At 40.0% G+C, this 27,047-nt stretch overlaps 1 pseudogene; it reads left to right on the top strand.

Annotated features, from left to right (window-relative positions):
- Positions 1 to 1,075: 1,075 nt before the first annotated feature.
- On the top strand, positions 1,076 to 23,519 carry LOC149839761 (cation/H(+) antiporter 20-like; annotated as a pseudogene).
- The last annotated feature ends 3,528 nt before the right edge of the window (positions 23,520 to 27,047 follow it).

The following is a 27,047-nucleotide window of genomic DNA, read 5'->3' as shown; positions in this document are numbered from 1 at the left end:
TCACATCTCATTTTACCAACTTAGATTACACTGGATTACGTTAGAGAGGAAGGTTGCAACAACCTTGTAACCATGGAGGGCATCCAATTATGACTTGATACATCTAAAGATTTACCAGTTACTTTAATATGTCCCTACAAGCTCAACGTGTGGGTCCACACATTGAACTTGTCACCAATAACAGAGAACTTTGTATAAGGGAGAGGTTTGGTAAGCTCATCAGCTAGTTGAATTTAGATGAAACAAGCTGAATTTGAAGGTGGCCTTTGTGCCATATGCAAACAAAATGAAAGTCGATTTCAATATGCTTGGTTTGAGCGTCGGGTTGGCAGCCAAATATAGTGCGCCAATATTATTGCACCAGAGGATTGGTGGTTCATGAGGAAAGCCGAGTTCTTAAGGTCTGGAGTAAAAGTAAATCAGAAGCAGCACATGCTAGGACTTTGTACTCGGCTTCCGTATTAGACCTGACAGCCATTCTTTGCTTGTGGGAAGACCCTAAAGTGATCTTCGTTTTTCACTGAAACCAGAAAGAGACCGTCCTTGAGGGTGGCCATCATCAAGCCGTTCATGGGTGGCCATTGCACCTTAAGCGCTTCAAACATATATTTATACTTAATCCGATGATCTTCTAGTCCATATCTGCTGTTCGGGATACTGATTTTGGGCGTCAGGTTTACATTGCTTATCAGGGTTGCCTTAATCCCCTCTCAACACTTTTGAGTGTTGATCTCCAATGATTGAAGCCTGGGATTTACTCACTGGTGGATGGGTAGCTGGGTCATTCACCTTGCATTCAATGTCTTATGCTCAGAAAGTCACATTCCCACTTGCGCCATTCATCCAACTGGTCTCCTCTGTTAGCCTCTTCTCCTTCCACTATAGTTGACCCACTGGCGGAGATCTTCTCCCAAATATAGAGATATTCTTCCTCTACCCAATAGCTCATTTCGGGGTAAATTGTAGACATTTGTAGTAATTTTATCCTTCCACTGGATACTGCCTCCCAATTGTCACTTCGGCATACCCAATTGAACTTCTAGTCCACCTAGACTTAATGGTACACGCCTGGACAATGACTGCGACACTCCTCCACGCGCCCAAGTACAACGGTTGTGGTGCACTAGCGGAGAGGTCGTCTTCGTTAAACAGTGAAAACAACACTACTCTTCCAACCATCGGTGGTACTCACTTATCATCAGTGAAAGTCTGCCACTGAACGTGAGCAAGCGTCACTCCTTTTTAAGGTTCATCAGTCACCGGTGAAAGTTACCATTATTAGAAACTAACAAGCGACACTCCTCTACAGCAACACTCTTTCCCTGTTTGGTGACGACTATCACTTACTAGTTACTATATAAAAGTGAACAAGTAAAGAACGTGGAGTACTTCAAAAAGTTGAAAGGGCGCTTCTAACACCCTGACCCTATGCCCTTCTGTGACTGTAACCCTACGCTCTCTGTCGATGTTTTCAGGCAACTCTGGTTGTAAGCTCAAACATGTCTTTCTATATAGTTACTTTGATTGAGTATGGTCATACCATGCATAAAGTGAATTTAAAGGTGTTCCATGCTCTCCACACTCATCATACAAAGACTGCACCTACTTGCTAATCTGAACCGCTTGTTTTGCAGAAAACACTCAGTTGCAGGTATCCCCATACCCAAAGGGTTTTCTTTGACAACCAAATAACCGAGGGTAAGCCCATGACCTCATAACATGACGCAACCGTACACAAACCATCCTTGTCATGCACGCACCTAAGTTTATCATTGCAGTCCGTGATTGACACCCCCATTTATCAGGCTCATCAAATCCCCCATTTGGAGAGGGATCCCTAAATATCTCATAATCAGCGCTTGCTTTTCACATTGAAAAACGCTTGAAGCTATAGTTTTCAGACTTTGATGAAGTCATCATTAAACAGAACAAAGCTACTATGAGAAAAACAACGAAACCATCGGTGGATTTACGATCATCAGGACATCCGGCTCAGTCAACGTCTGAGAATGCTCTAAGCCGGAGAGATCTGGACGGTTGCAGCAGTAGACCATATTGCAAGGTATCTTCTAGATATCGCAGGATCGGTTTAATAGCAGACTAGTGTGTTTCGATCGGTTGACGCATATGCTCTGGCATACTTTATTGACAGCAAAGGTCACGTCATGATGCGTAAGTGACAAGCACCGGAGCCTGCCAACAATGCTTAGGTACAATATGGGATCAGAAAAGAGTCTGGAGTTGGCTTTGCTTAGCTTGGAATTAGAGTTCATTGGAGGAACACTGGTTTAGCTTCAGCCATGGATGCCTTTGGGAAGAAGGTTGAAGTTGTAGAGAAATTGAGATGGATGAATACCAATGTCAGAGTAAAAAACTTCAATACCGAGAAAGAAGCTAAGGCGCTTGAGATCCTTGATAGAGAAAGTAGAGCTAAGACGAGATATAAGCTGCTTGATGGCCTCTGGAGAACTGCCGGTGATAATATCATCAACATATATTAAAAAGTAGATGATTAGCTCACTGTTTCCAAAGACAAATAGCGAAGTGTGAAATTGGAAGACGACAAACCCATGAGAGATTAAGTGAGTGCTCAAATGCTGATACCATGATCTAGGTGCTTGTCGATCGAGTTTACACATAATGAGGAAATTGTTGGCTGGAATGTTTGAAGCCATTGAGCATGGGAAGGTAGGAACATTGGATGCCATGAGCAAGCTCGTGTGAGCATTAGGGTTTGATACCATGAAAGAGAAGAAGACATTGGAAACCTCACTATTTTCACTTGTCCACCGTGAGTGAGGAATATTAATATATACCAAAACTGGTGAATATTACAGTTGATTACGGTCTAGATTCTGGATGAAGTTTCCAGCCGTGAGATACAAATCTCTAAGAAAAAGGATTACAATTTGTTACAGCTCATTTTGGTAACTTAGATTACACTGGATTACGTTAGAGAGGAAGGTTGCAACAACCTTGTAACAGATCTACATTTGGAGGGCATCACTTGCCTTATCTTGTTGGGCACTTACCTCTATCGTGAGGAAGGATAGAGTAAAACTCTTTCGACTTTATCCGATTATGACCTGGTAAATTTGGTCATTTATCAGTTACCTTAACAATATATATATATATATATATATATATATATATATATATAGAGAGAGAGAGAGAGAGAGAGAGAGAGTTGCCATCACCTCAACGAAATGTGAGTGTTGTTTTCCCAACTTTTGAGCACGTGACCATTAGATCGCGGTCGTGCATGGTGCATGATATATATATATATGAGTAATGCATTGGTGTTGCCCCCTCTGTGACAAATATCGCGATATTTTATAAAAATATCACCGATATATAGCGAGAAATTGCCTAAAAGTTTAAAACTGCAATTTCTTGCGAGTTTTTTAAACTGTGACAAATATCACAATATTTATACTTTTAAAATATATTTATCATGAAAACCCCCAAGAATTTTATTTTCAAATGTGTTTTATTTATATTTTCTTATAAAAATTATTTTTTAAAATTTTAATTTATTTTTAATTTATTTTTTATTCCTGAGATTTTGCAGAAAAAGGTGCAAGATTTGAAAATTTTTAAAATCTCTCAAGTTTTTTGTTTACCAAGATTTTGCAGTTTTTAACTTTTGTCACTATGCCTGCCTTGTTAGGCCCCTTAAAAATAGTATTTTTTTGTGATTTTCTAACATCTAACACAATAGATGTGATCTATATATAGGTTTTGTTTAGTGAGACCCAGCTTTTGGATCACCGGAATTTGACCTGTATACAAGGTTTTCTGTGATCCAAAATCAATGGCTATGAAGGCATCAATTTTTTCTACCTCATAAAATCACATTTTTTTTTGTTGAAAAAACATGATCCAAGAATCATTCTCACTAAATCGAGCATAATAAACATATCTAACGGTTCAGATCTATCATAAAACACTTCAAACTATGGGGCCTAACAGGGTAGAATGAGAAAAGTCGGCCTTTTATATATATATATATATATATATATATATATATATATATATATATATATATATATATATATATATATATATATAATAAGAGTACTGTGTGAATTGGGTATTTCTAACACTTTTTGCAAATCCAACTATGTAGATGTGTTCCCAGGTGAATTTGCTAGGAATTAACTGTTGGATTGGAAAGGTGTTAATGGGCTTTCATGTGAAAGATCGGAAAAGCTGGGCCCAACTGGCCAGCATGGACACGAGTGACGTGTCTTGTTGAACAACTATGATGACCTCTTGTCATTTTGAAAAGTCTTCACATTTTATGCAGCATCGCTGCATGATGCGCACGCAGCAACCTGCCTGTGGAGCTGCATGAAGCGCTGCTGCATAAAAGATGACCTCATGTTATAAACAACAATGTTATTCTATAAAAAAAATTATTTTGAAAAAAAATGGTCAGGAAAATATCCTCTAAAACAGTACCTTACTCTCTAGAAAAACTCAGTGCATTTGGATCAAAGTTGTTTGGATGTGAAAACCTGTTCCTTTTTTTAAATTCTAGACCATTGATTCTTGAAGCTGTAAAAAATATACCTAAACCATGTTTTTGACTAAATAAACCATGTAAATCATATTCATAGAATTTGATCCACAAAAAATCAAGAGAACGTGAAAAAATAGGCCATTTTCACCAGAGGGTACGGTACAGCTGAGTATAGCCAATAAATTGTCCAGTGTTATTGTTTGATTTGCTATTCTCAAGCATTTTGTATTTTGAATAGAATGAAACTTCGTAGGGCCGTTAACTGCTCTTCCATGTCAACATCTCCCCTTTCACCACCACCACCACAATCTCCTGCTATAAGCAAAAAGTTTTTCCTATTATTTCTGAGAAACACACACACACACACACACACACACAGAGAGAGAGAGAGAGAGAGAGAGAGAGAGAGAGAGAGAGAGAGAGAGAGAGAGAGAGAGAGAGAGAGAGAGAGAGATGTCACCTCTGTCCATACTTCATCCAATGGTGTATGGTAAGGTGATAACCCACTCCACTTCTCATTCCCTCTCCTCATTGTCCAAACTATAGTCGTCTTGTGTGTGACTCGATTTTTTGCTTTCCTTCTCAAACCTATGCGCCAGCCCAAAGTCATAACAGAAATTCTGGTTAGTATTTATGATTTTTTCTCCCGTTTATTACATGAAACTGCACCTAGGATCAAGACCTTGCTTCCCTGGTCTTAGCCTGCCATTCCAATGGTTGTCATCCCAGTGGCATAAAACTCCAAGGGTGCCTCCTAACCGTCAAGGAGCTTTCTGCTTCACCTTGTGGAAGGACACGCCCAGGGACTTGAACTTGGGGTAAGTGGGCGTGTGGGCGACTTTAGCTGACCGGCGCCATAAGGGTTTGGGTGTCGGTGACTCCACTCAGGGTTTACCTTGCAGGGAGGCAGGTCCATTAAGTGACCTGGTTCTGGGCGAGGGTTCCTTGTCATAAAAAAAACTTGGGGTAAGTGGAGGCCTTCCTATCCACAAGCTCAGGACCATGTGGACGACACCTTAGGGTCACTGGTTCGTAGTTAATTTCTCCTGCTTACCTAAAATGGCTGTCTCATCACTTGAAATGTAAGGAAGTTCTTGACTCTAATTTTCCAAAAACTTGAAATGCCTTTCAGTTCACAAACATGGTCACAAAGTTGTTAAAGTTCATGAATTAGGCTGCTCTTCATAAGTTCCAAGTGTATCAATAATGTTTACTGATGACCCTTTTTGTTGCTTGATTTTTTTTTGCTTTTTCTTAGGGAGGAATTGTATTAGGACCCTCTGCGCTGGGCCGCAACCATATATCTCAAGACTATATTCCCAATATGGAGCACCCCAACTCTTGGGACCATTGCCAACGTAAGTATCCTCTTCTTCCTCTTCCTTGTAGGCTTTGAGCTCGACCTGGCCTCACCGGAGTGGACAGAAGGCGCTTGCTGCCGGCATTTCCCTTCCTTTCACCCTTGGCATCAGCGTTGCATAAGCGCTCCGGCGTGCTGTATACCCGACTGTAGCCTTTGGACAGTTTGTCATCTTCATTGGAGTTGCACTCTCCATTACTGCCTTTCCCGTCTTGGCACGCATCCTTGCGGAGCTAAAGCTCCTAACCACAACTGTAGGCGAGATGGCCATGGCTGCAGCTGCCTTCAATGATGTCGCTGAATGGATCCTTCTTGCGCTCGCAGTCACGGCAACCACAATTCACCAGTTGTATCTATATGGATTCTCCTATCAAGCATGGCCTTTGTGGCGCTCATGATGTTTGTAATGAAGCCATTAATGGAATGGATCTAAAACAGATCTCCTAAGGACTCGCCTGTTAGAGAGATCTACATAGGCCTCACACTCGCCGGCGTCTTCCCTGCTGGGTTTTGTACGGACCTAATCGGAATTCATGCCATATTTGGTGCATTTGTGTTTGGACTGACAGTGCCCAAGGATGGAGAGCTAGCGAGGATGTTGATAGAGAGGATAGAGGACTTTGTTGGTGGCCTGATGCTGCCTCTTTACTTTGCCTCTAGTGGTTTGAAGACTAATGTGGCTACCATTCATGGAGGGAAGTCTTGGGCCTTGTTGGTGTTGGTGATAGCCACAGCCTGCACTGGGAAGATAGTTGGGACCTTTGTAGTTGCAGTGATCAACAAGGTTCCTGTGAGAGAGGCAGTCACTCTGGGTTTCTTGATGAATACCGAATGGTTGGTAGAGCTCATAGTGTTGACTATTGGCAGAGAGAGAAAGGTAAATATTGCACTTTAAGTTGATAAAACTATAGGTGCTCTAGAATTTAACAAAAGATGGAGACGGTGGAAAAAAGTTGGTGTACTTTTTCTACCGGGCGGTAGACTTGTCATGGTTTGTTTTCCAAATCAAACAACTGGGTCACTAAAACAATTTTTTCAACTGAAAAAAACGATTGGTGACAGCATTGTTGCACTATAAGATCAAGCCAGCATTCCTTGCCAACCAAAAATTTTCAGCCAGCAACTGCTTTTCCAATATGTATCTTGCATAGTAGCTCCAAAAATAACACATGCTATTATGCAGTTGGCAGCTTGCTTTTAAATTGAGTTGGTTTTCATGTATCATTGACCTAACAAATTTTGCTACCACAAACTTTACCCCTCGTCAACTTAGACTGCACAAGTTTGGCTTGGTAATTTATTATCGTTCTCAGCATGAGACTTGGTGTTTATTCGCAGGTCCTGAATGACGAATCCTTTGCAATTTTAGTTGTGATGGCACTCTTCACTACTTTTATAATAACACCAGTCGTGATGGCACCAGAGTTGTCAATTAGAGAAGGGGAAGCCGAGAAGCGATTCAGAAAGTGGAAGCAGGAAGTGAGGTATTTTCAAATTTTTAAGAAGTGAAAAGTGCGAGATGACTTAGAAGCGAACCAAGAATCATTTCGGAAGCCAATCGAAAGCAACTTACGAAGTGAGGGAAAAGCGAAAAAAATAAGAAAATAAATAAAAAACATAAAAAATAAAAAAATATGAGAAAGCGAAGGGAAAGCAAGCTTCAACCCCTAAATGAGAAGAGTGCTTCCTCTTAATGAGAAGCATGCTTCCCAATTTTTTGGCACTTTTCCAAACATTTTGGAAGCACCACGTTTTGCGCTTCAGAAATGCATTTCTAAAACTCGCGCTTTCCCATATAGTATGGGGCTTCCGATAACCCTGGATGACACTCTATAAACCTGCCAAAAGATTAACTCCGTACATAAAAAGATTCAAAGGGTCCTAGAATGTTTGTATGGCTCTCAAAACATACCCTCAATCATCACAATCACAGAGGCAACAGAGGGGAGAGGGGCCAAGCAATACGCCATGAAGTTGTACATCATGCACCTTGAGGAGCGCTCTGAGAGGCCCTCTTCCATCATGGTTGTCTTGAGTGCTTGAAAGAATGACATCCCTTTTTGGAACTAGAATAAGCCGCAAGACCGATGGGGTTGTTGTTGCCTTTGAAGCTTATGAGCAGTTGAGTCATGTCTCTATGAGGGCCATGAGGGCAATCTATTCTCTGTCTACCATGCATGAGCATATATGTGGAGTTGCTAGAGCCAAGCGGGCAAGTTTGATCATTCTTCCATTTCACAAGCAGTACAGACCTAATGGAGTTTTGGAGTCACTAGGCCAAGTTTAGCTTCTTCTTCTTTAAATACTATTGGCAGGTGGAAACGGATCCCATCATTTGAAATATGATAGTTTCATCATAATTCAATCCTAGCCATCCAGCAAAACCATTTAGCCATTGATTGGATGGTTAGGATTAAATGTATGATAGAACCCATTGTTAAAATGTAACATATAAATATATAAAATAATATTATTATATTTATTATTATATATATTTGTTTTTTTATTTTTTTACTTTTTCTTTTATTTATATTTTTTGTATCTAGTTCAATAGGAACTAGATACCCTTTTTCAGTCAAGTTTCAGTTGGAATTTGACTGAAATATAGTTGTCGGACTCTAGTCCAACAACTATAATAAGAGCCCTTGGACTAGAGTCCAACATCTCTTTCTTGGGAGAGCTCCAAATGGGCTCTCCTCACTTGTTCTTCTTTACATAAATAGGGGTGAATCCCTTCCATGTAAATCACCTAAAATGCTTCTTAAGCATTCTTGTTATTAATAAAGATATTTTTATTTTATTGTTGTGTTTTTCATTTATACTCTTTTATGGGTTTTACTTGAAGGGTCTTTTTAGACATCCTTGTGGTGGATTTAAGTGCTTGTTTGGAAGGCCACAATTTCATTATATGGTATCAAAGTCATGGAGATCTTAGAACGCAAAAAGCTTCTGCCTCATTTTCCGTGCCTCACTTGCAAAAGATGTTTCATCACCTTGTTCTTGGCTCAAGAAGGTTTGTTTGAAGAAAGAGGCTATTGAAGTAATGTTTGCTACAAAAGTTTGTATTATTCATCACTCGCTTTGTCTCTTATCTCTTCTTCTCTCTTTCTATTATTTCACTCTTGTAAAAGATGGATGATAATGATAAAATCATCATCATACCCATGAAGCTAAATGATACAAATTATGTAATGTGGGCTTCGATTATGAAGCACCACATTTGGGGAAAAGGATTATGGGGTATAGTGGATGGTTTTGATTCGAAACTTAAACTATCTCTCACTAAAAAAGAGGGTGATAAATAAGTTTCTCTAATGGAAAGGGAGAAATGGCTAAGATCACACATCCCTTTCAGAAACTCTATAGGTCAATAACTGGTAAAAGATTTCACCTTTCCCATTTAATATGTTGAAGGGACACTTGATTCTCAAAACTAAGTCAATTGGGTCCATAAATCCCAACAAGAAGTAAACTGGATCAATTACCCTTATTCAATAAGGGGCCTATGCCCCGATATATATATATATATATATATATATATATATATATATATATATATATATATATATATATATATATATATATATATATATAGATGGATAGAGAGAGAGAGAGGCTTGTCAATGAGCCTCACCGGAGGGGGACTTTGTTGTGTCAGTGAGTGAAGCAATAGCATAGGAGGAGAAACACACAATAGCAAGAGGGTGGGGGTGGGGGGGGGGGGGTCAAGATGTGCCCCAACCCTCTTTTCACCTTTTTTTGACTTTAAAAATTTATGAAAAGAAATGGAAAGAGTGGAGGATACGACATGCAAAATTATGTCATGGCTAATTAATAGCACAGACATTAAGAAATGCTCTAGTCTTGCTAAGTTCGAGCATGTCGATAAGGCTTGAGAATACCTCAAAAATATGTATTCCCTTAAAGATATTGCACATGGACAAAGTTCAGACAATGACTCAAAAAGATAAAACCATTTGAGAATATTACAATGAGTTGTCCGAACTTTGGGAAGAATTGACTCTTTAATAGTCGAAATGACATTGTCCTGAAGACATTAAGCTACGTAAAAAACAACTTGATATGAAACATTTTTATCAATTTATAAATGGTTTGAGACCAGAATTCGAGTTTACTAAATCGGCTTTTCTTCATCAAGGAAAGGTTCCTTCTATTATTGATACTATAGAGGAACTAACTATGGAGGAAAACAGAATTAGAAAGAATACTTCAAAAACCGAAGATTATTCTGTTATAGTTGTGTATAGACCGGGTAATCATGTATGCTCTTACAGGGATCCTCATTTCAACAGACAAAATGGTGATTATGAAAGAAAAAAAGTCATTTGCCACCGTTGTCATGAACCAGGGCACTATAGACCTCAATGTCCTAAACTAAAAGAGCTCAGAGAAAAGGGAGCTGTGACTGCTAGATCAGAACTCAAAGATCAAGATGCACCAGTTTTTATGGCTCAATTAATGGAATTCTCCAACCTCTTATCAAATGAGCTTCCACCTCATCCAAAGCCTCAACTGGAGCAGTGGTTTCATCTTTCTCTGATCCAAGTAACTTTCCTTGGCTTCTTGACTCTGGTGCTTCTTTTTATATGACCTTAAATGATAATAGTCTATCTAAATATTTTAAAAATAAATCAAGTGCATCAAAGGTTTTTACAACTGATGGAACCTCTCTTGAAATAAAAGGAATAGAAAATTTTAAAAGAGTCCATAAAACTAAGAAATTTTTTATTCAAGAAGTCAGATTTATTCCTAAGCTAAATTTAAATCTTTTATCTGTTTCTCAAATATTTGATTATAGATGTAATGTCTCTTTTTCTTCTCATGGTTGTTGGATACAGGATCGCCAACCAAGCAAGTTGATTGGGGAAGGCTATAGAGAAGGAGGACTCTATTACATGGATTTTTTGGAATTTCCTAAAAATGTTTTTTATTATAATATTTAAAAATTTGAGTTGGATTTATGGCACAAAAGACTTGGTCATCTTCATATAGCCAAGATCCAATATTTTTCAAGTCTAGGAAAATTTTGTAATTATGAGAATTTCGTTTGTAAAGATTGTATTCTTGGTAAAATGAAAAAGTTACCATTTCATGATAGAACCTTTATTTCTTTTAGACCACTTGAACTTCTATATTCGGATGTTTGGGGTCCTACACCAATTATTTCAAAAGGAGGAATTGTATACTATGTCATCTTTGTCGACAATTTTTCTAAACATACTTGGATTTATTTTCTTAAACATAAATCTGAAGTCTTTTCATACTTTCAAATATTTCATAATATGGTTAAAAACAAATTTCAAAATGATATTTCTATTTTTTGCACGGATTCAGATAGAGAATTTATGTCCAAAGAATTCAAAGATTATCTCAATTTAAATGGCATTACACACCAAAGGTCATGTCCATATACACCGCAACAAAATGGACTAGCCAAACGTAAACATCGACACATTATAAAAATAACTAGGACATTATTAATAGCAAATCAAGTTTCAAAGGTTTTTTGGGCAGAAGTGTCCTAACTGCTAGCTATCTAATTAATCAAATGCCATCTTTTTCTTTAAAAAATATAACTCCTATTGAAAAACTTGTGAATATTTTCCCAGACTACTCTATATTGAGAGTATTTGGATGCAATTGCTTTGCTTTCACTAACAAAAATGATAAACTCTCCCCCTGTGTGATTCTCTGTACCTTTTAGGATATGTTGATAATAAAAAAGGCTATAGGTGTTTTGACTTTCAAAATGATAAATTATATATATCAATAAATGTCTCTTTTCTAGAAAAGAAAAGTTTTTTTGATTTTGAAAAACCTAAGGAAGCATTGAATACTCTTTTCTGATAGATCTTACATCAAAACCTAATCTTGAATATGACTTTGACAGTGATCAAAGTACTATTGATGTTGAACACAATGATGACAATGAAGAGCAAATCCATAGGGATGTTAGATTACAATATTAAAGATGAAGTGAGTCAAATCTTCCATGTGCACTCAAAAAATATTCTGAAGTACTAACCAAAAGGTCGTCCCGAGTCTCAAGACCTCCTAGAAAATTTATGTCATACGAATATTTTTCACCCACCTATAGGGAAGTTATTGCATTAATACACTCATATGAGGAACATCATTGTACTCTCAAGCCAAAAATCATGTAGAATAAATAAAAGCCATGAGAATTGAGTTAGATGCACTTGAAAATGCTTCTACTTGGACTATTCAAGATCTTCCTCTAGGTAAGAAACCTATAGGGTGTCAATAGGGGTGGCAATTTCTGACACGACCCGCCAACCCGACTCGCCAACCCGCCAACCCGCCTCTTAGGCAGGTTCGGGTTGGGCTTAAGCCAACCCGTTTAATAAACCGGTCGACCCGTGTAACCCGTTTATTAAACAGGTCGGGTTTGGGTTGGGGGTATGCCAACCCGGCTGACCCGTTTAATAAACGGGTTAGGCGGGTGGGTCAACCCGCCAACCCGACCTGCCAACCCGCCAACCCGTCTGCCTGACTCGTCAACCCGCCAACCCGACCCGTCAACCCGACCCGCCAACCTGCCTACCTGCCAACCCGATCCGTCAACCTGACCCGCGAACCTGAAAACCCGTTTACCCTACCCAACCCATTTATTAAATGGGTTGGCGGGTCGTGTCGGGTTACCCGTTTATTAAACGGGTCGGGTTCGTGTTTGCCACAGCCGACCCATTTAATAAACGGGTCGGGTTCGGGTTGAGGTATGCTGACACGCCAACCCGCCAACCCGACCCGCCAACCCGACCCGATTGCCACCCCTAGGTGTCAATGGGTTTACAAAGTTAAAACCAAGAGTGATGAAACTTTTGAAAGATATAAAGCCCGATTAGTGGCCAAAGGCTATGCCCAAGAATACGACATTAATTATGAAGAAACCTGTGCCCCAATTGCTCGTATGACCACTGTTAGAACAATAATTGCCTTAGCTTCTATTAGGAAATGACCCATATTTCAGATGGATGTCAAAAATACTTTTTTAAATGATAAATTAGTTGAAGAAGTGTACATGAAAGCTTCACCTAGTATTAATATTCCTAATGATAAAGTTCTTCATTTAGAAAATACTTTTTATGGTCTTAAACAAGCACCAAAAGTTTGGTATGATAGGTTTAGTCAGGTTATGCTTAATATTGGTTTTCAATCTTGTTTGACCGATACTGCTTTATTTATTAAGAGTTCTGATACAGGGATTATAATACTTCTTCTCTATGTGGATGGCATGATCATCACCGGAGGCGATAAACAGGGAGTTTAAAATATCAAAAAACTTCTTAAAACTCATTTTGAAATGACTGATTTAGGTTTATTAAGATATTTCTTAGAAATTGAAATTGCTTATTCCCCTCAAGGGTATTTAATGTCTCAATCTAAGTTTGATTTTGATATTGTTTCCATGTCTGAAATTACAGATGATAAGAAAGTTGATACTCCAGACGTTGTCAATGTTAAGATGAAAATTGATGATGGAGAACCTCTCGAAAATCCTACTCCTTATAGACAGTTTATCAGAGCACTTTTCTATCTTTCAATTACTAGATCAGACATAGCACATGCTATACACACAACCATTCAGTTTTAACATGATCTTACCACAGTCCACATGGGAGCCGTTCTGCGTATTGTTAGATATATTAAGTCATCTCCTTCATGAAGACTTTTCTTGTCTTCTACCTCCTCATTAGATCTAATTGCATATACTGATGCTGATTGGGGAGGTCATCCTAATAACAGTCACTCAACTACTGATTTTTGTATTTTTCTAGGTGAATCATTAATTTTGTGGAGATGCAAAAAATAATAGAAGGTTGCTATCTTATCTACAGAAGCTGAATACTGAGCCATGGCAACCACGACCATGGAAGTAGTTTGGCTCAGACGTTTGCTCGTCGACGTGGGAGATGAAGCAACACAAGTTTCACGTATGTGTTGTGACAACAAGAGTGTGATCTATATTGCAAGCAACCAAATATTCATGAATGCATCAAACAAATTGAAATGAACTGTCACTACGTCAAAGAGGAATATCTATATAGAACCATTGATCTGCCATATGTTACATCAAAATACCAATTAGCAGATTTCTTTACCAAGCCTCTTGCTGCTCTCAGATTTTACTTTCTATTAGACAAAATTTCGCTCATTGTACCCTAAGTTTGAGGGAGAGTGTTAAAATATAATATATAATTATATAAAATAATAATATTATTATATTTATTATTATATATATTTATTTTTTTATTTTTACTTTTTCTTTTATTTATATTTGTTTTATCTAGTTCAATAGGAACTAGGTACCCTTTTTTAGTCAAGTTCCTGAAACTTGACTGAGATATAGTTGTCGAACTCTAGTCCAACAGTTATAATAAGAGCCGTTGGACTAGGGTCCAACGTCTCTTTCTTGGGAGAGCTCCAAATGGGCTCTCCCCACTTGTTCTGCTTTGTATAAATAGGGGTGAACCCCTTCCATGTAAATCACCTAAAATGCTTCTTAAGCATTCTTGTTATTAATAAAAGATATTTTTATTTCATTGTTGTGTTTTTCGTTTATGCCCTGTTATGGGTTTTACTCGAAGTGTCTTTTTAGACATCCTTGTGGTGGATTCAAGTGTTTGTGTGGAAGGCCACCATTTCATTACACCCATCCTATTTCAAATGATGGGATCCGTGTTCTTGGTAGGTTGGGGTGTCAACCGGTCAAGTTTGGTTAGGACTCAAGTGGAACCAGACCCAAACCTCATTTGAGATTATGGTGCCAAAGTCCAGACCTGAGTTTAATTGGACCCACCATAAGAGAAACCATAACCCAGATCTTATAATGATTACATGAATTAAACATAGGCTATAACCTGTAAAATAATATCTTTTTATCATTTTTATATTGAAAATTTGCGGATCTTGATCGGAACTCGGGTCGGGCCCAGATCTGGTATGAAATTTCACAAACCATACCTGGCTCCATATATTAATCTTACTCGGATTGTAATTGGGCCTTCTTATTTATCACCAACCTAACCTTATAGGGTTTGGTACGGGTTGGGGTCCGGGTCAAACCCGACTCATTGACACCCCTATTTGTAGGGTATCTTACATATAGGTGCTTAATTTTTAACAAATTTATGTTTAGCTTCCTCAAGTTTAAAATATTTAAGATAAGCTGCTTACTTTTTAAGAAATTTCTCAGGCAATTGCCTGGGCTTTTTTTTATACTTCTCTTAAAAATGATAGTTCTTCTTTTTTGGATAACCTGAGACTCACTCACTTGCAAGCTCATTAGTGAACAGGTCTTGCTTGCCCACCAGGGCCAGCTCAGCCTCATTGCAAGGGATGCAAATCTAGGATCATAACTGGGTCAGGTATACCTGAACCGGACTGATGTCCTGAACCAATTAGACCCAAACCTACCTGATTTTGATAGACCCATGGGTCTGGATCAGGTCTCAAATCTAGAACCATTTATAAAATGGGTCAGTTCTGGGTATGAAAAATGTAGACCCAAAACCGATTAGATCTAACCTGGTTTTTTATACACGACCCTAATGGTTCCATGTAATTTATACCTAAACGGACCCGAACCCAAACCCAGTATGTATTCAAAACCATGTCATACTCGACCTGAGTCTGAACTCATCTTAGACCCTACACAGAGACAATTCTTAACCTGAATATAATAATGATCCTATTAATTATGAGAAATGTAAATATAATTATCATTAATAAAATATAACTATTGTTAATCCAATAGGGTTGCTTTATGGTAACAACTTTTTCAACTCTAAAAGGTTAAAAATCCTAATAGAAACCAGCTTATATTCGACCTAATTTATAACTGAACTGATTAACCCTTACAAGTCGCCCATATTAGTAATATCTAGATCCAACCCAAACACGAATCAAATTAAGACCCAACCCATTTTTAATCAAACATGTTAATCCATATAGGTGTATAATTTTCAGCCATACCCGAATCCAAACCCAGACCTGAATCAAACCGAGTCAGGTTTGGGTCTATTTGTTAGATCTGATTAAAAAATGGGTCAACTTAAGACCCAAACAGCTTTTCGCTTGAACTGTTAACCCATATGGGTCTTCAATTTTAGTCTTGCCCAAACCTGAACCGAAACCTGAATCAAATTGGGTTGGGATTGGGTCTAATGTTTAGACCCGATTCAAAAAGAGGTCTGACAAGACCTGACCCAAACCCCGAACGGAACCCGACCCAATTACACCCCTATCGAATACATGGGTTGCAAATTCATGATGGCCCTTCACCTTGATCGAAAATGACAGTTTTAACCATTTTATCGATTCCTCGCTTTGAATTATTGCATGTCACTTTTATATCTCCCCAATTTTGTAGCTACAGCTAAGGGCAGATCAGTAATTCAGAAGTAAACGTAACACAGGTGGTCCAATCCAGCAAATTTTGAGGAATTGAGGCATTTTCTTTAAATATTTGAAACCCGAGGTGGCTAAACATAAATCCACCACACTTTAGGTGCCTATCTGTATATAAACCCCATTTTTAGCTTTACAAAGAAGCTAAGTGGATTAAAGTTGTTTAGTGCTAAACTAAACTGTGAACTTGTATGATGTGTCCTCATAGGTAGGGATGGCAGTGAACCGGGGCGGGGGACAAGGTCTACACCCCCTTTCCGACTCAAAATAAGGACCTCCATCCTTGCACGGGTTTGGATTTTAACCTCCATCCCCGGTTCAAACGGGGCGAGGCAGGGCGGGGCCCTGTTTTCCCTCGGTCCATTGTAATCCTTAGAAGGATTGAGGATGGGGCGGGGCAAGGCGGGGACTGGACGGGAAGCTTCCATCCCCGCACGGGTTTTGATTTTAATCTTCATCCCCGCCTTCATCCCCGTTTCATGTTCTCCATTCTCGGTCCAAACGGGCGAGGCGGGGCCAGGCTCTGTTTCCCCATGGTCCACTGCCATCCCTACTCATAAGCCATGGTTTTGCCTATAGTGGAGCATGTCCAGGTTCACAAACCCATTTCTATCTAGCGTGAGATGCTTGCTACCTTCCCTAGGTTCAATGTATGATGGAAGATTAAATGTATGATGGAACCCATCCTATTTCAAATGATGGGATCCGTATTCGTCCTAACCCAGCTGCAACTTTTGGAATTATGCTTAAGCATTGGTGTTGTTTTGGACCGCCATGTTTTTCACTTTTTTGCTATGATGTATATACCACTTTGGCACTCTAGAGTGCTCCATAAGGCTTTACGGCCTAAGAACCCCGTGTATTCGGACCCTCTCTTCCCCTCTTGATGTACTTTGCTTTCAAGTATCTATAAAGAAGCTTTTTGCATTCTTCTCTCTCTCTCTCTCTTTGTGTTTGTGCATATGCGTACTCTTGCTTCCGCTCGTGCGTGTGTGTTGCTTGTGCGTTGCTTGTGCGCTTAAAAGGCCTGCCTTCGGTGTTTGTGATTGCCTGAAGTTACGCCACGAAAGCCTTCGCTTCCAAGACCGTGACAAGTTGGTACCAGAGCCTTGTCGACATTGGGTGTGACAATGGCACCAAAGAAGATTGCCATGACCCCTTCAAGTAGTATGGTTCCTGCTGAAGAGGACTTCATGGCTGATGATCGGGTGTCAGCCATCTCACGCGATGTTGCAGAGCCGACTGGGTCAGTGACCAACATGGAGAAGTTGGTTAATGGAACGTGTGTCGCTTTTAATGATCTCAATGCAGAGATCAAGACAACAGTAGAGGGAGTGGAAGACTTGGTGGAAAGTCTTGCCACTAAACTTAACTACTCGGTGGAGGACTTTTCCACTAGATTTGATGATTTGTTGGGTCAATTCAACATCATGGTTGCTGAATTGGATGTTGTTCGACGAAAGAATGAACAGTTGGAGAGGCAGTTGAGAACTGCCCCGGCTGGCGGTGTTGCGACATGCGTGGATAGGCCATGTTACAGGCTACCTTAGCCCGCAAAATATAAAGGCACGCGGGACTGAAAGGATCTCGAGAATTTTATCTATGAGATAGACCAGTTTTTAGAAGTTGCGATGATAGATGACACAGATAGGCTGCGGACCGCAACAATGTACTTTGCGGATGAAGCAACCCTCTGGTGGAGACGTCGCTTGGGTGATGTTTGACGGGGATTGGTTGATATAGTCTCATGGGAGGACCTCCAGAAGAAAATGCGAGACTACTTTCTACCTAAAAATCAAGAGAAAATGACCCGAAAAAGGTTGTTGGCATTGAAACAGACAGGGTCAGTGCATGACTATGTCAAGGCATTCTCTTCGATAATGCTGGAAGTGGAGAGAATGGATGATCAGGATCAGTTGTTTTACTTTAGCAATGAGCTGCAAGGATGGGCAAACCAAGAACTTATTCGGCATGACCCTACAACGCTAGCTGAGGCGCTTGTGGTTGTAGAGAAACTTGCAAAGCTTGATAGAAATGACCCTGCATTTCAAGGCAGACAACAGAGAAATGATCGCAACAATCGAAGGGACAACCGAAGAAACGACCATGGACAAAATACTGGTCGGGAAAACCAGCAGAATCATGGCCGACAAGATGGCCAAAACAATAATCAAAATTAGAAAAACTTTTAGGGCGACAATTATCGTCGCCGTGACTGTCGTATCTGCCATGGGGATCATTGGCAGGATACATGTTCCAATAGAAACCGTGGTCAAGGGAATGGAGATAACCGCGCACCCCGAGTTGCGAATGTTGTTCAGGGTGAGGAAGATGATCAACCTGCAAAGGCGCCAACAGTTGGCGCAATGCAGATGATGAATATAGTAAAGGTCACAACCATTGTGGAATTGACAATATGCAAAGAATTGATGTATTTGGAACTTCTGCTCAACGGAAGACTTACCAAGGCATTGGTAGACACTGGTGCCACACACAACTTCATATCGCATGAAGAAGCAGAACAGTTGAGATTACAGTGGGAACAAAAAGAGAGCCGCATAAAAGCGGTTAATTCAAAGGCTAAGGCCATCTATGGCGTCGCTCGGGATGTACTAGTGCGGATCCATAACTGGTCAGGAAGGATCGCGTTATCAGTCGCACCTATGGATGATTTTAAAGTCATCCTCGGGATGAAATTCTTGAGAAGCAACAAGGCAGTGCCGATGCCCCACCTCAACGTTGTTAGCTTTGAGAGTGAGAGTCAGCCCTGCATGGTTACTGCAATGACAGGGAAGCCTTGTGAGCGCTTGGTGTCTGCGCTTCAGTTGAAGAGAGGCATTAAAAGCAATGACGAGACTTTTCTTGTCACAATCTGCGCTACAGATGAGGCAAGAGAAGTCACAGATGTCCTAGAAGCCTTAGCGCCAGTATTGAAGGAGTTTGGTGATGTTATGCCTGTCGAGATGCCGAAGAATCTACCTTCGAGGCGGGAGATAGATCATCAGATTGAATTAGTACCGGGTGCATGGCCACCCGCAATGGCTCCTTATCATATGACAATTCCTGAGCTGCAAGAATTACGCAAACAACTGGATGATATGCTCGAAGCGAGGATCATCCAACCTTCCAAAGCTCCATTTTGGAGTGCTCGTGCTAGTTCAAGCAAAGCATGATGGGTCGAAGTGGTTGTGCGTCGACTATAGGGCACTGAACAAAATGACGGTGAAGAACAAGTACCCGCTTCCTTTGATCACAGATTTGTTTGATCAACTTGGAAAGGCAAATGTCTTCTCTAAGTTGGATTTGAGATCTGACTACTGGAAAGTCAGAGTTGCAGAAGAGGATGAGCAAAAAACTACCTGTATAACGCGATATGGGGCGTTCAAATTCCTTGTCATGCCTTTTGGCTAGACGAACGCGCCCGCTACCTTTTCGACCCTAATGAATAAGATCTTCTACCCGTACCTTGACAAGTTTGTCGTCGTGTATTTGGATGACATAGTGGTGTATAGTGACTCGATGGAGTAGCATGTTCAGCACCTTCAGATTGTGTTTTAGACTCTGAAGGACCACGAGTTGTATGTCAAGCGAGAGAAGTGCCTATTCGGCCAGAAGGAAGTCCATTTTCTGGGGCATATTGTGGGAGGATGCACTCTCAAAATGGACCATAAAAAGATTGAAGCTATTTAAGCATGGGAGCCACCCTTTAAGGTTCCTGAGTTGCACTCCTTCTTGAGGCTTGCAAATTATTATCGGCGTTTCATAAAGGGATACTCCCAGATTGCGGTTGTGCTCACAAATCTGTTGAAGAAAGACAAACTATGGCTATGGTCTGATGCCTGTCAGAAGGCTTTTGATGGGTTAAAGCATGCCTTGACCGAGGAGCCAGTGCTAAAGTTGTCTGGCTGTCGACAATCGTTTGAAGTACAAACCGATGCGTCTGACTTTGCTATTGGTGGGGTGTTGCTCCAAAAAGGATATCCTATCGCATTTGAAAGCCGAAAGATGAACGACGCTGAACGTTGATACACTGTGCACGAACGCGAGATGTTGGCGGTTGTGCATTGTCTCCGCACCTGGAGACACTATCTTTTGGGGTCGCAGTTTGTTGTGCGCACCGACAACATTACGACAAGCTACTTCCAAACTTAGAAGAAGTTGAGTCCAAGGCAAGCGTGTTGGCAAGATTTCTTGGCAGAATTTGATATGGTCCTAGAGTATAAGTCAGGCAGGACCAATGTTGTGGCCGACACCTTGAGTCGAAAGGCGAAACTTGCAGCTTTGCTCGCTTGGGAGGGCAGTGTGAGCCAATCGACGAGCGATCTTCTTAAACAACTGCGAGAAGCTTCAAAAAATGACCCAATGGCGCAACAATTGATCACATTAGTGAATAAAGGAAAGACGCGGAGATTCTGGCTAGAGGATGGTTTGCTTCGTGCTGTGGGTGATCATCTATATGTTCTGCGACAAGATACCTTGAGGAGGCGCTTGATGCACGAGTGTCACAATACTACTTGGGCGGGTCACCCAGGGCAACATAGGACCCTGGCATTGTTTGAACGTGCATTCTACTGGCCACAGATGCGCGATGACGTAGATGCTTATGTGCGTACTTGCTTGATTTGCCAACAAGACAAGCCCTTCAATCAGAGACCTGGTGGATTGCTGGAGCCCCTACCTATGCCAAGTCGTCCGTGGGAATGCATAACCATGGACTTCATTGTGAGCTTGCCGAAAGCACAAGGATGCAGTTCAATTTATGTGGTTGTGGATAGGTTCTCGAAGTATGTTTTCTTCGTGCCTGCCCCAGCCACCTGCTCAGCTGCAGATATTGCAAAGTTATCCGTGCGAAACGTAATCAAGCATTAGGGAATTCCAGAAAGCATCGTCAGTGATCATGATGCACGCTTCACTGACAAGTTTTGGCGAGAAGTGTTTCGCTTAATGGGGACAAACTTGCATTTCAGCACAAGTTTCCACCCCCAAATCGACAGACAGATAAAGAAAATAAATGGCATGCTGGAGGAATACCTGCGGCACTTTATCAGTGCCAATCAAAGGGATTGGGTTGATTTACTTGATGCGGCTCAATTCTGATACAACCTTTAAAAGAGCGAGTCATCCGGCCATAGTCCATTTGAAGTCACAACCGGACAACAGCCACAGACTACACACTCCCTTGTTGTGCGAGGATGTGGCAAAGCACCTTATGCATACCAGTTTGTCAGAAACTGGCAAGATCAGACAGAGTTGGTGAAGGCATATCTAAACAAGGCAACCAAGCGCATGAAGAAATAGACAGATGAAAAGCGTCGTCCAGCAGAATTTTGTGTTGGAGATAAAGTGTTGGCCAAGCTCTTTCCTGACCACACAGCTATCTTTCGGGGCCACCACCGAGGCCTTATTCACAAGTATGATGGTCCCTTCACAATTATCAAACGTGTGGGGAACTTGGCGTACCGGCTGGACTTGCTAGCAAACTTTCAAGTGCATCCGGTATTCCATATATGCAACCTGAAGCTGTTCCACGAAGATGAAGGAGATCCTCAATGGAGCATGCCTCAACGTACTCTGATCCCGCAACGAGCTCCTTCAACAATCAGTGTACCAGGCAGAGAGCCAGATGTCATCCTGAACCATTCCAACAATTATCTAGGGGAAGTCAAAAAGTACTTAGTGCAGTGGAAGGGATTGCCAGAATGTGAAGCTACCTGGTTAAAGGCCAGCAATATGTTTCAGCATCGACAACTTGTAGAAGGCTACCATGAACAATTGGCGTCGAGGACGGCGCCAACTTAGGCGGGGGAGCATGTTCCGGACCACCATGTTTTTCACCTTTTTGCTATGATGTATATACCTCTTTGGCACTCTAGAGTGCCCCACAAGGCCTTACGGCCTAAGAACCCCGTGTATTCAGACCTTCTCTTCCCCTCTTGATGTACTTTGCTTTCAAGTATCTATAAAGAAGCTTTTTACATCCTTCTCTCTCTCTCTCTTTGTGTTTGTGCATACACATACTCTTGCTTTCGCTCGTGCGCGTGTGTTGTGCATTGCTTGTGCACTTAAAAGGTCTGCCTTCGGTGTTTGTGATTGCTCGAAGATACGTCGCGGGGGCCTTCGCTTCCAAGCCCGTGACAGGTGCCATCCCAATATTTACAAAGGCTGATCTTACACGAAAAAAATGATACTTTAAAAAATATCACTTATTTTGAAAATCTCATCTTTTTATGATGATATTAACACAATAAAAACACTCTTTTAGAGTTTTTTTATAGTGTTCATGTTTTATTTAAATTGTTATACACCGATACTAGTTTTTTCGTAGTATTGCGAGTTTTTTCCTTGCCAATATTTTCCTGAGAACAAGATTCCTAATATGGTTTGTATTGGTGACTTTGTGATGTGTCAATAGATTATTGTGAAAAACAACTAAAACAACTATTTTACATAAAAAATAAACAGATCAAAACTCAAAATAAATAGACCACAATTTTCTAACATACTTTGTGTGTGCATTTTTATGATTACTATGCATACACACAGACTGGAGAGCTGTGAACCAGAGAGTTCTTCAAGAAGCTCCATGCTCAGTTGCAAGACCAAGGCCACGGTGGTCGACCGTGGCCTTAGTCTTGCATCCCAGCTAACCCCTGAGTGCAATGACCACAATGTGTGCATGCTCTTATTTGGTGGCCTCGATGATCGCAAGGCGCTAGCGCTCGCCGCTCAGATGGCAAAGCACCCTGGGCTCAAACTCACTGTAATTCATATCATCTTCCAAAGAAGCCACAGTGGCACACTAATGGATCACAACCCGATGCTCAAAAGTCCGACGATCACTCATGAAGAAGCGAAATTGGACCAATCAGTACTCAATGAGCTCTCAATGAGCTCTGGGCACAGAGTGAGTCATTGGTTTATAAAGAGAGGGTGGTGGAGGACATTGTGGGGAGTGTGGTTGCCATTGGAAAGAGTGGAAAATATGGACTGATAGTGATTGGCAAAGAGCAGGTTCCATTGTTGCAAGTGCTGGGATTAACTGACAGAGCAATGGAGTGTTGGGAGTTGGTGCCAATTGGAGACATACTAGCAGCATCAAGCCTTGGCATTAGAGCTTCTGTGTTAGTTGTTCAGCAGTATGACACTGCAATTCCTAGTGCTGAAGATGGTATAGCTGAATAAAGAAAAAAAGTATTTCACTTGGGGTTGTAACAGTAGCAATAGTCTCATTTTATGTAACATGGACTCTTATAACAGGTACAGCACCCGACACAACTTCCTTTGTGTCAGGTGAAGTCAATCACACTGAGGTTCATTTCTATCCAAAAATAGATTCACTTAACCCTAATCAAGTTCATTTTTTTTATCTATATTATATATATATATATATAAATACATAAATGCATACACATACACGTAGTGTTAACTTAAAACTGTTAAAAATTATACATATATACCCGCCTGCTGAAGGCGTAGTTGTTGTATACTCGCTTGCACCCAAGTTTTCGCATCACTGCATCTGCACCCTTACCCGCACCTATTTGACATAGGTCTCATTCATATTATTAACTCAGTGTTGCTAATAAGAATGTATTTGGCATGTGTAAAATCAATCACTACTCTTTCATTTGTATAAGAAAATTGGTATCTTTTACTCTGTGCATGTGATGGCACCTTATTGGTAGCTTCATATTAGGAATCATGTTAAAAGAGTAAACTGAATACTACTCTTTAAATGAATAATAACGTATTCGTTTCTTTTTTTAAAGAGAATAGAAATGATTCATTTCTCTTTAGCATAATTTGAACGTGTTTGGATTGCAAGAATAATAACTTTTATGAGAATTCTATTCTTTTTGAAAAGATCTTTGATATGTCATTAGTGCTAGGGCCTAGATGTAACAGCATACCCATACGAAGACTCGGTGACCAAGAGCTGGTCTTTAGTGCAAAAAATCATGGTTTTCAACTATTTGGTTTTTCTAACCTAACCTTACAAATGTGATTTACATGGTTTGATTAGTGAAAAACATATTTTAGATCATTGCAAGTGTGTAGGTAGGATTTGCAAGGGCTTAAAAAAATGAACAACTCATATTTTTGCTTCTCACTTCGAGCAGTTAGCAATAATCTTTTTGTGGACTTTGGGCAATCCGTTTCATATGGCTTGCCAAGGAAATTTTGAGTCATGGATGGATACATGACCCCTTACATGTAACACTCATGGATTATACTATTTGGGATCCTCATTTTGGTCAATGGTTGTAGAAGCTTTTACTAGAGGGGGTTGCTCTTGGCCCTCACAATGCATTCAAATTGTCAAATCCAAGATGCCTAACAAACAAACTATGCTGAATGCATCTAAATAAAGCTTGCACCTATGGTTTTTAATTAGATAATATGCTACAGTGGAACATAGAAAATGTATACCCTATGCGGGCATTGCCCCTCAAAGCATAAAGTAGGACTCAGAGAGTTCATACCGCTTACACTCTCTAAGATAGACAAAGGATCATTTCGGTTAAGCATACTTTAATAAAAACATACTTGAAATCCTGCACAAGGATTATCTTATTAATTAGGTTATGGGTAGATGACTGAGTCATCCTCAAAAGCAGCGTAGAGAAATTGTTTGGAAAAATAGCTTCAAGCCATAATAGATCAATCACACACTTTTGCAGAAGATTTGGGGAGATGCCGACCAAAGACAAAATTTGGCAGTCCACCTTTCTCTATGTGTTTAGTTTATATCTGGAAAGTTTTATAACTTTTTATGCACATTTGATATTTCAAACCTGTTAAAAACCGAGACATGTTATAAAATGTTATAAAACTTAAAAAGTTTGAAACTTCCTCTATGTGTCTCGATTTTTAACAGGTTTGAAATATCAAATGAGCATAAAAAGTTATAAAACTTTCCAGATATAAACTAGACATATAGAGGAAGAAAACCCTTTTTACGGATTTGGAAAATGATCTTTCGTTGGGGAGATATGACTCTTACAAAATGAAATAAAAACCTATGTCACTCAAATAAGGCAGACTGATAGAGGTATGGTTTTAGATCTAAATGGGGTATCAAATGACCATAGAAATCGTTGAAAATTTACAAGAATAAACTAGACTTCATAACGAAGACACCATTTTTTACGGATTTGAAATCCGATCTCTGGTTAGGGAGATATGACCCTGACAAGTTGGTCCTAATTCGGATAACGATTTGTATCACAAATCGCTGTAGTGTTTAGCGAGAAACACTACAAATCGTTATAGCTAGGTCGAGCAACACTATAAATCATTGTGGGTCTCGTTAGAGACCTGAAAACACTATAAATCATAGTTAAAAGACCGAAAAACACTACAAATCGTTGTGGGGCTCCTTGGAGACCCCAAAGCACTATAAATCGTAGTTAAAAGACCAGACAATACTATAAATCATTGTAGGGCTCGTTGGAGACCCAAAAATACTACAAATCATAGTAGAAACTCATTAGAGACTCAAAAAAATCATAACAACAATTTGCTGAAGAATATTGCTAATCAAATATCAATTTGTTGAAGAAGTGCTACAACAGTCATGATATGGGGGCCAAAATCAGAACATTTATAAAATCTGGATACAAGGTTTTGGTATTTAATCAAAATAAAATAGTAATTGACCATGAAAAAATCTGAAAATTTACAGGGATGAACTAGACACATAAACAAAGAGAAACCGTTTTACAGAATTGAAAAATGATCTCCCATTAGAAAAATAAAATTCAAACAATATGGATCAAAATCTGAACTGTTAAAATGACACAGGGTGACAGGGTTATGGTTTTTGACCCGAAACTGGTATGAAAACACCATAGAAATCGCTGAAATTTGATATGAACAAACTAGATTCAATTTAGAAAACAAACCTTTTTACGGATCGGAAAGATCATCTCTGGTTAGGGAGAAATCACTTCCGCAAGTTGGTCCTGATTCTGCTAAAATCCTGACGGTGCAAAATAACAGGTTTTGAATCTCGATTTTTAAAGTAGGTCAAACAAACTCAGAATGATTTGATTTTTGATGGAGAGCATGAAGACATATGCATGAAGTTGCAGTAAAAAATTTAGATTAAAATGAGCTCTGGTTACATACAAATTGATAGATCTAAAATACACCAGAATTCAAAGTATAATCTATAAAGCAACTGAACATGATGAAAGCAAACTGCACATGCGTGGATGTTCAAAAATGAGATCTAATGCCTTAAAATATGAATGAGTAAAAACTTTGAATCAGACTCCACAACTCATCAAGTTGAATGATGCTACCCACGCTGGGAGGAGCCCTCAGACCCCCCTTTTCTGTAAGGGTAAAAACTTTGAATCAGACTCCACAACTCTTCAAGTTGAATGATGCTACCCACGTTGGGAGGAGCCCCCAAACCCCTCTCCTATAAGGGTAAAAACTCTGAATCAGGATCTACAACTCATTTAGTTGAATGATGCTACCCACGTTGGGATGAACCCCCGGACCCCCCTCCTATAAGGGCAAAAACTCTAAATCAGGCACATAAGTAGAGAGAGAAGGGAGAGAGAGTGAGAGGGTTGGTGTTCATGGCCTTCTCCAGGAGGAACCCTTTACCTCCCTTGATTTCTTCTCTAGAGAGAGAGAGGGTTTTACAGTGTTTTACGAAGAAGGAAGAAGAAGAAGATGACGATGGAGCAATGTAGG

The sequence above is a fragment of the Nuphar pumila genome, chromosome 4, assembly GCF_984573655.1.
Source record: "Nuphar pumila chromosome 4, dmNupPumi1.hap1.1, whole genome shotgun sequence".
Lineage (NCBI taxonomy): Eukaryota > Viridiplantae > Streptophyta > Magnoliopsida > Nymphaeales > Nymphaeaceae > Nuphar > Nuphar pumila.
This window is presented reverse-complemented; position numbering and strand designations above follow the sequence as displayed.